Source organism: Mesoplodon bidens (genome assembly GCF_964165515.1).
Source record: "Mesoplodon bidens genome assembly, chromosome: 8".
Taxonomy (NCBI): Eukaryota; Metazoa; Chordata; class Mammalia; order Artiodactyla; family Ziphiidae; genus Mesoplodon; species Mesoplodon bidens.
The window spans coordinates 79,620,480-79,630,981 of NC_138165.1; the positions used below are offsets into that span (position 1 = coordinate 79,620,480).

At 39.3% G+C, this 10,502-nt stretch overlaps 1 protein-coding gene across 8 annotated transcripts in view; it reads right to left on the reverse strand.

Annotated features, from left to right (window-relative positions):
- Nucleotides 1-10,442, reverse strand: part of ALS2 (alsin Rho guanine nucleotide exchange factor ALS2) — a 94,730-nt gene extending 84,288 nt beyond the window's left edge. For 7 of the 8 annotated variants that reach the window (XR_014016491.1, XR_014016492.1, XM_081242330.1 and 4 more), the window contains exon 1: nucleotides 9,958-10,428. The gene's annotated coding sequence lies outside the window, so the exon portion shown is untranslated. Of the gene's footprint in view, nucleotides 1-9,957 lie in introns of all 8 variants that reach the window. The other variant, XM_081242329.1, reaches the window with a different exon arrangement.
- Between the last annotated feature and the right edge of the window lie 60 nt (nucleotides 10,443-10,502).

Below are 10,502 nucleotides of genomic sequence, written 5' to 3' on the forward strand. Positions count from 1 at the left end.
ATATACCCAGAGAAAACCATAATTCAAAAAGACACATGCACCCCAATGTTCATTGCAGCACTATTTACAGTAGCCAGGTCATGGAAGCAACCTAAATGCCCATCCACAGATGAATGGATAAAGAAGATGTGGTACATATATACAATGGAATATTACTCAGCCATAAAAAGGAACGAAATTTGGTCATTTGTTGAGACATGGATGGATCTAGAGACTGTCATACAGAATGAAGTTAAGTCAGAAAGAGAAAAACAAATATTGTATATTAAGGCACATATGTGGAACCTAGAAAAATGGTACAGATGAACTGGTTTGCAGGGCAGAAATAGAGACACAGATGTAGAGAAACAAACGTATGGACACCAAGGGGGGAAGTGTCGGGGCGGGGGGTGGTGATGGTGTGATGAATTGGGAGATTAGGACTGACATGTATACACTGATGTGTATAAAACTGATGACTAATAAGAACCTGCTGTATAAAATAAATAAATAAAGTGGAAGAGAGAGGCCGAGGAGAGCTTGAGAAAGAGAGGTGATGATAACAAGCCGTGTCAGAGAGCTGCTAAATTGCTGGCTTTGAAGATGGGAGGGGGCAGCCATAAGCCAAAGAATGTAGGTGGCCTCTAGAAGCTGGAAGAGGCAAGGAAACGAATTTCCTCCTAGAGCCTCCAGGTAAAAACGCAGCCCTGCTGACACCTTGATTTTAACCCAGCGAGACTTGTGTCCAACTTTTAACCTAAAGAACGCTAAGATAATAAATTTGTGTTATTTTAGGCGCTGAGTTTACAGCAATGCTACAAGCAGCAACGGAAAGCTAGTACACTATTTCACACACATCTTTCTTTATCGATGTTTATAGATCGAATTTTGTTTTAATGGTGTTTAATATACTTGACTTCTCCTAAGAAGACACGTGTGCCTGAAATTCAGATACAGCAATGAGAAAAAAGGAAATGACTGGTAAGGAAACATAACTGAAAAGGAATATATTGCACCTAAATGTGGGAAGCTTATATTATAAAGTTTTACCTCACATACTTTAAATATGCAGCATGTACCAAATCCAGTTAATCTAACATTCTTTGTCAATTATGTATCCAAACAGAAAAAGCAAACCCAAAAATTTGTTTTCCTAGTATTTTTATAATCCCCTCTCTGAGAAATCTATAAGACTTGCCTCAACCATTCAAAAAGCATTTAAACTTGCTTATGTTCTTTCACTGCTAACAGTTTTAACTGCTATACAATTGCCTAATCATGGAGCTTCTTCTGGGGATATTTCTCCCCAGATGAGCTTTGGGGGTCAGGATCCCTGTACTCTGCTTCTTTTCTTCTGTTATAGTAACTTTCCCTCATAGCCTTTATTATATTAACTAGCTCTGATACAGAAGCTGTGTGATATTTACAGAGTCAGAAAATGTGGGGTCCTCTTTTACCTCACATGGCCTTTCCAGAGATCAATGGCATCTGTAAAAGGAGCAAACTAGACTACAGCATCCCTTCATTTTAAAGTATACCACTCTACACGTCAAATTATCTCCTTCACAGTGAAATGTAAAGTAATTAAACTCTCAGATGACCCTTTAAAACAAAAAGCTTGGTTCTTAATGAGCTGATTCCACTTTTAGATCCCGGTGGATACACACCCTCCTGCTACATTTAACAGAGAAATAAGCTATCTTGTACATGCAGAGAATATGGTTTTAATTCCATGATCTGGGAGTGCCCTAAAAAAAAAATCTGGTCTAGATGTTCTAATTATTGCTAGAAAGAAAAGCTACTACTATGGGTCCATGATACCGTAACCAGAAATCTAAACTCCAAAAAACTCTGAAAACTAAAAGTTTTTTCATTTAAGTCTTTTGGTGGCAAAATCTAATCTGACCTGAACTCATCCAAGAGCAAAACCAACATTAACTAATGTGATGCTATTTAGTTTTTACCCCTTTAGTGTACATCTTCATATATTTTGTCATAGAAATATTAATATGATTGTAGGGTGGTACCAAAGGTCCCACGAGAAGTGTTATATAATATATGGTTTATGCACTTTATTCTAAAGATCAGAAAAACTCTGAATTCCAAAACATGCCTTGCCCCAAGGGTTTCAAGTAAGGGACTGGGAACCTGTATTCTAAAACAACTATCATTTTCGGTAGGGGTCCTCAACTTTTTAATGGCAATGATTTACATCACTTGTTTTTAAAGTTTTAAGTCCATTTTATAGTGAACATACTCACACAGAGTGCCCAAATTAATTCTGTAAGAAATATCCTCCCTGCAAATACTCACTTGGCTCATCTTAGTGGAGGAAGGAAGCCTGGGCTCTTTAATTTCATACAAGACTACCAATTTGGTGGAAAGACGTAAATAATGAGAGAGGTGCTGTATCCTAGAACAACTAGGACTTAGTGATGTATTAGACATAAGTGGGGGGTAAAGGAGAAGGAGGTATCAAAAATGACCTCTAATTTTTCCCTTGAACAACTGGGTAGTGGTACCACTTACCAAAACGAGGAAGAGTGAGAGGGTAGGATTCTGAAGTGGAAGGTAAGATTCTCGTAAGGCAAGATTTTTTTATAAGTTCAAGATGTCTGTGAGAAATCCAAGAATACATATCAAGTGAGCAGCTGAATATGTGAGTATGGAGTTCAGAAGAAAGGTCTCAACTATTGATATAAACTTGGGAAGGCATATGGATAATATCTGAAATCAAGGCAATGGATAGTATCACTGGAGTGTGTGTTAAGAGAAAAGGGAGGCACAGAATCAAGCTGTTAAGTTATCTGGATAGGATGAGCAACAAGCAAAGACTGAGGTGAGAAGTGGCCTGAGAGGTAGAACAAACAAGAGTCTGATGTGGGCACACAAAGCAAAGCAGAGAGTGTTTCCAGCAGGAATGACGGGTCAACACGGCTGGGGTCTCAGCTGGGGACTGAAAACCAGATTGCAGCAGGCTGACTATAAATGGCAGGTGAGGACATGAAAATAAAGTTGGTGGAAATGATTCTTTTAAAAAATATTAAAATGGCAAACAGAAATGGAGAAGTAGCTGGAGAGAAACATGAAGATCAAGGGTGTAATTTTGGGGGGTGGGGGAAGATGAGAGACAGCTGAACATGTTTGTAGGACAATGACATTGATCCTAGATGCAAGGGAGACAAGGACAGAGGGCAGAACCAAAATCCTGGACAAAAGTGGAAGAGGATAGCGTCTGGAACACGCATGCAGTGGGACTGGTCTTTCACAAGGGTCTACATTTTAAAAAGAAACAAAACAACAGGTACAGATACAGGCAGGATTGTAGATTTTGTGGTGGGAGGATAAGAGTCCCACATGATGGCACCTGTAAGTGACCAGGATTTCACAGTATGTGTGCTATGTTTTCTAATCTCACACCTGGTTCCATTCATTCTGTCTCTTTATTTTATTTTGCCACATTTACACATTTCTGTAAACTGCCTTTTAGGAACAAGGCAGAATATAAATAGAAATTTAAAAAATGAAACAGAAATGTGTTAATGGACTATTATCCCAAATGCAAAAAGAAAATTAAATCATGTAGGATTCTATGTATTCACATCTAGTAAACTTTATTCTCTGGACAAAGTCCTTTTGCCTTAATAATTTAGTAAAAGTTAGTATATTAACTTTAATTAAATTTCAACAACTAAAACTACATGTAGTTTTCTTACCTACTATACTCAGGTATGGAACTAATATAAAACTTCCACGGAAGCCAAAAATATCTTATGCTCTATTACATCCCAGCTGCTTCACGTAGTCCTGACATGCAACAAGTACTCAATAAATACCTGTAGACAGACTAGGCCTATATAAATCAACAAGTTCCTACCCTTAAGGAGTTTACATACAAGTATGTTCTATCTTTCTGACTACAATGATGGCTCTAAGTAGACAGTGCCCTCAAGGCATAAGAAAGCTAACAACGCTAGCAAAGCTGGGCCCTTCTACTCTTAGTCTCCTGTCTCATTTATTGGTTTAAAATAAGTGTATTGACTAAAATAGTGAAATAATAGCAATAATTATAGTTACAAGAGTAATGATATTACTGTTTAGAATGACAAGACATTAAGATAGGAAGACAATAAAAATAATAATAAAGGAGCAAACTGTATCATAATGCCTTGAAAAGAATTTGGACATAGAGTGAATCTGACATAAAATTACTACAGATTTCATGCAGTCATTTACACCTTCTCTTTAAAGTTTGAATTAGTTGTGTTTTATTACAATGTAGTAAACCAGATTTTATATTGTGAATGCAGTAAACAATAATTGAAGACCCTATGGAATTTTACACATGGTAAATGCTTAATAAATATTTGCTTTTAGAGGCTCAGTCTACGTTTACACATGGATTAAGGCAACTTTTGACTCAAACACCTGATTTACAACTAATCTGTACGCCAACAACTGCTACTTCCTGGATATCCTGCCACTCTAGCCTTTACCCACCACCGAAGGTTGAGGAACACTCATCTTGCACCTAAGGCTTGACAAACCAACCACCATCAAAGGTGGAGGCCAGGGCTTCCCTGGTGGCGCAGTGGTTGAGAGTCCGCCTGCCGATGCAGGGGACACGGGTTCGTGCCCCAGTCCGGGAAGACCCCACATGCCGCGGAGCGGCTGGGCCCGTGAGCCATGGCTGCTGGGCCTGCGCGTCCGGAGCCTGTGCTTCGCAGCGGGAGAGACCACAACAATGAGAGGCCCACATACCGCAAAAAAAAAAAAGGTGGAGGCCACTTCAAATCGTAGCCCTCTCAGCCTGAAATGCTGCACTGGAGGCACTGCCTAATACCACTATGGGAGCTGACCAACCCCTTAAATCCTGACCCAGAGTTCAGGAGTTCAGTAAATTAATGCATTAAATAAAGTCAGTAGGCTGGCCTAGAGAGTACTTATTATTTATAATGTTGTTACTAATAGGATAATGCAGTTAAGTCATTGATTCAAAATATATTATAAACTCCTGGAGGTCAGAAACCATGATTTATTCATGGGTACATTCTTGTACCCATGGTAACCACTAGGTATAAGCTGGCTACGCATAAGTGAGTCCTCAGTGGAAGACAACCCTCAATCTTAAGTTCCAGTCCACAGACTCCCAAATGATTAGAAGGTTTCCATGCCTGTTATAAAAGTCAATGTCTGACATGAAAGGAAAGTGTCTTCTCATAATAGAAACTCTCATACATAATTTGCTAATGGTACTTCCTAACAAGGAAGATGCTTTTATTTCATGTCACTTCACAGATGTTAGACAACCTAGGAAAGAACAGTCCCTTTCTCCTTAGTACATGGAGACTGTTTCTGGGCAATCAGGGACACTAAGGCTTCACAGTCTCTTTCTCTTTTTACTTATTATTTTTTTTATGGCCTGCTAATTTCACCTTGAAATCTACTAAAACGACACTCTTCTGATTGTTGAGAATCTTCTAAAATGGATATTACTCATGGGAGAGGGGGATAAACATGGTAAAATAAACACCCAGCAAATACCCATTTAGCTCCTTTTTGCACCCACTGCCTACCTCTTTAAAATGCATTTTCTGTAAATACTAAATTCCCATGAAACATTCTGATAAATATTATAATACCAGCAACTGAATTTCAAATTCCCAGGTACTGCAACCATTTATGCCTATTATTACTTGATAGCATATAATTTCTGATATAAATTATTCCTTTAATATTTTGCTACTATTCTTTTACTAAAATGGCCACTTTGTTTAAAAAGGCAATATTACAGAAATACAGTTCAAAGTATGTTGACTTATTTTACCAATCAATAATATCCAGTGCTTAAGGTCAACAAGGGGCCACAAAACTGAACAGGGAGTACACATGTCAAAATATACTGCTCTGGAGATATAAGCTTCACTTAGAGTATTTTGAAAGTGCTAATAACAGGTATTCTTGATTAGGAATGAAAATATTGTTTTTAAATGTGTGAGTCATATTAGAGATCAGCTATTAAATTCACTATTTGTTACTCAACCATTTAACGCATTGTCGTCATGTTTACTTAACAATACCTGTAGAAAGAGCGTTATTTTGTTTGAGCAATAACTAGGACACTTGCATTCACAGTATAAAACTCAGGTTTACTACACTGTAATAAAATTTAACCAATGAAAACTTTAAAAAAGTGTTAATGACTACATGATATCTGCAGTAATTTTAGGTTTCAAAAAAATATTTAAATATTTATTTATTTATTTGGCTGTGCAGGGTCTTAGTTGTGGCATGCGGGATCTAGTTTTCTGACCGGAGATCGAACCCGGGCCCCCTGCATTGGGAGTGTGGAGTCTTAACGCTGGACCACCAGGGAAGTCCCTCTGCGGTAATTCTGTATGTGAGTCACTCTGTCAAATTCCTTGCAGGGCTTTATGATACAATGCACTCCCCTATACTTTGAGAGTTCATGATCAGTACACGCCTGCACTTCTCAAGAGTCTCTAGAATTTAAACTCCCCTGCAGCCTTTCAAGAAGGATCATTCCTCATATCCTAAGGCAAGCATCTTCCCAGGAGCACAAGTCAAACAGAAAAGTCTGTCTCCTCTCTTTAGAAAAGCTTTACATAGTGGAGCTGCACTGGCACATTCTTTTCACCATGGGGAGAGAAGCTACAAAGTAAAAAAAAAGAAAGCATATCGGGAGAGAGCCCCGATTATATATAAAAATTCTAAGGTGCTAGTTTCACAAACTATCTTAACCATTCACAAATCTGTAAAAAAATTAATAATAATGTACAAATCCATGTACCCATGATTGAGTTTTAACAAATATTAACATATTTTCATATTTGCTTAAGCTCCCTTTAAAATAGAAGAAAAAGTTATACGTAGATTTGGGACTTCCCTGGTGGTGCAGTGGTTAAGAATCCGCCTGCCAATGCAGGGGACATGGGTTCGAGCCCTGGTCCTGGAAGATCCCACATGCCGCGGAGCAACTAAGCCCGTGTGCAACAACTACTGAGCCTGCGCTCTGGAGCCCATGAGCCACAACTACTGAGCCCACGTGCCACAACTACTGAAGCCCGCGTTTCTAGAGCCCGTGCTCTGCAACAAGAGAAGCCACCGCAATGAGAAGCCCACGCACTGCAACGAAGAGTAGCCCCTGCTCACCGCAACTAGAGAAAGCCTGCGCACAGCAACGAAGACCCAACGCAGCCAAAAATAAATAAATAAAATAAAATAAATTTTAAAAAAAGAAAATTTATATATAGATTTGAAGAAGCTCTACCCAAACCTTCCTTCTCCAGAGTTACCCACTATTCCTAAAGTTAATGTGTCTTATTTCTATGTATATTCTTATACTTTTATGTACTCTCACTAGATACATACATATCAATAAACAGTAATATGCTATACTGTTTCAAAACTCTATATAAATGCATAATACAGTATTCATATATCCTTTGGCAACTTGCTTTGTTTACTCAATATTATGTACTTGAAATGTATCCATGTTATAAACAAAGATCTAGTTTATTCATTTTTACCAAGGGATAGTATTCCATTGCATGAATAAACCATAGTTTATCCATTTCCCTACTAAAGTACAGCTGGATTGTTCTACTTTATCACTATTTTAAGAGCTGCTATAATCATCTTTGTTAGATGTTTGCTTGGGCAATTGCCCCAATTTTAGTTAAGAATTCGGCTCAACAAAAATTTAGGTTGCGGAAGAAAAGAACCCTTAGAATGAAAGTAAATTCACCCAGATCCCATTGACCCAGTCTTTTATTTCATAGGAGTTGAGAAAACTGTACATTTTTCTTCAAAACCAAACTCTATGAACTGTACAATAAAAGAGTAAGTCTACAAGAGCCCCCAAAAGTACTCAATACATCTCTGATTTGAATATTTGTGCTCTATTCACGTGGATCAATTAATTCACCTACTTCACCAATTGTTCAGCTCTTCTGTCACTTGTGTGATGCTGGCAAACATCAAGACAGAATGTAAAGATGGCACCATTACATCTATAGACGAACGGGAAATGGGAATAGGAAAATAAATGTAATGCTAAAAAGGACCACGTCATAATTGGTTGCTATTTGTGGTTACCACGCATTTTCTTAAGGATTGATATCCTTAAGAAATCTACTTTCTTATAACTGATGACTGAATTAATTGGTCATTTATGAAAAGTTAAAAGAAAAAATATGTTTAAAAAAAACTCTACCAGAAATATCTATATCCCTAATACAGTTAGAGTATGTGGTAGGTTTAATTCCACAAAGTTATTAAAATCCTCACAGCATTCCTCTGAGTGTCGGAGAAAAGGGCTCAACCTCACACTACATCAAAGCAAGGCTTCTTCTACACCAGCTCAAAAATCACCACTCTCTACCTTCCTTCCTAATTTTTTAACTCATACCTTACTTAGTCTCATATTAATAAAGAATTATAAAAGGTTTTTACAACTCAGTCATATTCTTTGGAAATACCTTTAGAATGGACCCAGCAATACTGCATTTAACCCATGTTTTTCACGAAAATGTGTAAGATTGATAGTACTCTTCCCATCTAATCACATGAAAACTAAAATCAGTTCTCAGTGAGGTTGTTACCATACCTTTTGCTTCTTTGACAGTCAAAATGCCCAAAGTAAGTCAATGACAACCTAAATTCTGAAAGGCTGAAATTTGGAGAAAAGAGATTCCAGTTCACATTGTATAAATCAACTTAAAAAATAAGGGGCTCACATAATGCCACTCAAATCACCCCCCAACAAATTACGTGTTTGGTTCTTTATGTTCTACATCATCTTTTCAAATTTTAATATTGTGAAACAGCTTTTAACATTTCTTGCTATAGCTATGAATCTTAAGTCTGCCAATACTAGTCATAGTTTGGAAACTAAGTAATAAATTCAAACTAGGTATAGATTCCATCAGCATTTTCCACATTAAAAGGTTCTAAGGGAACACCAAAGTTGCTACAGACCAACCTGAAATTATATTTTCTCTAAATATACCCCTATATCATAAACCTATCTGGAAACTATCCCTTGATTTTAAAAAGTAAACTATAGTTCTTTTCTAAAAAAGTATTCAGTTCTCTTTCACATCATTTAGAAAACAGTGAGTCAGTGGATCATGATGTAGTGGAAAAGGAAATGACTTATAAAAATGGCTAATATGTATTGAATATCTACATACAGTGCCAAGCACTACAAAAAAAAATATGATACATGAACCATTACATGTAAAGGTACCATTATGAGGAAGGTACTTTTATACCCGATTCAGAGATAAGGAAATGGAGGCAGATAAGTAACTTGCCCAAACTCAAAGATGTAAGTGTATGTGACTCCAGGTATGCTCAGGTCTAAAGCACCTCACCACTATGCTTGTATTATCAAGATTAAAATACTGTAATCTACTGCAAGAGCAAATTTTTCACTCCTTAAATTCTTAATTTTATTCTTTAAAGCCTTTTAAAGAACATTTACAGCCACCAACAAATCCAAAAGGCAACAGACTAAGAATCTGCGTTTGTGTTCAACAGTGATTTCCTTTTCCATTCTAAACCAAAAAGAGAATACTCTACTTGGATAAGCCACTTCAGCCCGTGTGCTTTTGCTCTTCCCTCATCAACAAAGACCTAAGCAGTACAACACTTCGGCGAACCTACACTTGTCTGTCTCCAAAGTAGCCCTGTTACACAGAGGACCAACACCACCGTCAGGACCATTTCCTTACGACAGCCCCTATGTTATTCTGTTCCTATCTTCACTTCTCAAAAGAACTTAACCACCCTCTGCTGGATAACTTGACACGACAAAGGACTAAGGCTAAACTACTAATGCTTAATATCAAAGTCATTTTCTTTTTCCACAACCGCCTTTTCAAGCCAGCAAAACCCTCGGTTCACCCTCCACCGCGATCTGCATCTAGGAACAAACCCACCTGAGACACTCACCAAGGTTTGCCGCCAGGGACCCCGGTTTATCTGGTCGGCGCCTAGAGCGGGCATTCAATAAATCCTCCTGAATGAATTGGTGGAAAGCAGCGTGGGGGGAGGCGGGAAGGAGGGCGCGAAGGAATTTCACGACCCTGAGATCTCTGCAGTGGCGCCCGGTCTGGAGAGGAGGAACCGGGGCGACTGGGGGGAGAACCTGGAGCCGTGGGGTGCTCCTCGACAGGCAGGTCTGTTGGTCGGACGCTGGCTTGGGAAGACGCGGGCGCCGTCTCCGTGGGTCTCCGCAGCGCGCTCCCGGGCCTCGGCCTGCGCCTCCCCCTTTCTCCCGGACCCCGGCCTCCCGCACGCTGGAGGCCCCGGCCGATCAGCCCTCCGAAGCCACGGGTCAACCCAGGACCCGCGCTTGCTCACCTGCCGCTCCCGCTACAGCACCCCGGTCTGCATCCGGCGCGAGCCTGGCAGTCCCGCGGGCCCGTGAGATCAGCTGATTCACGGGGGCGGGGCTTCTGGGCAGGGGCTTCTGGGCAGGGGCTGGGCGGCGAGCG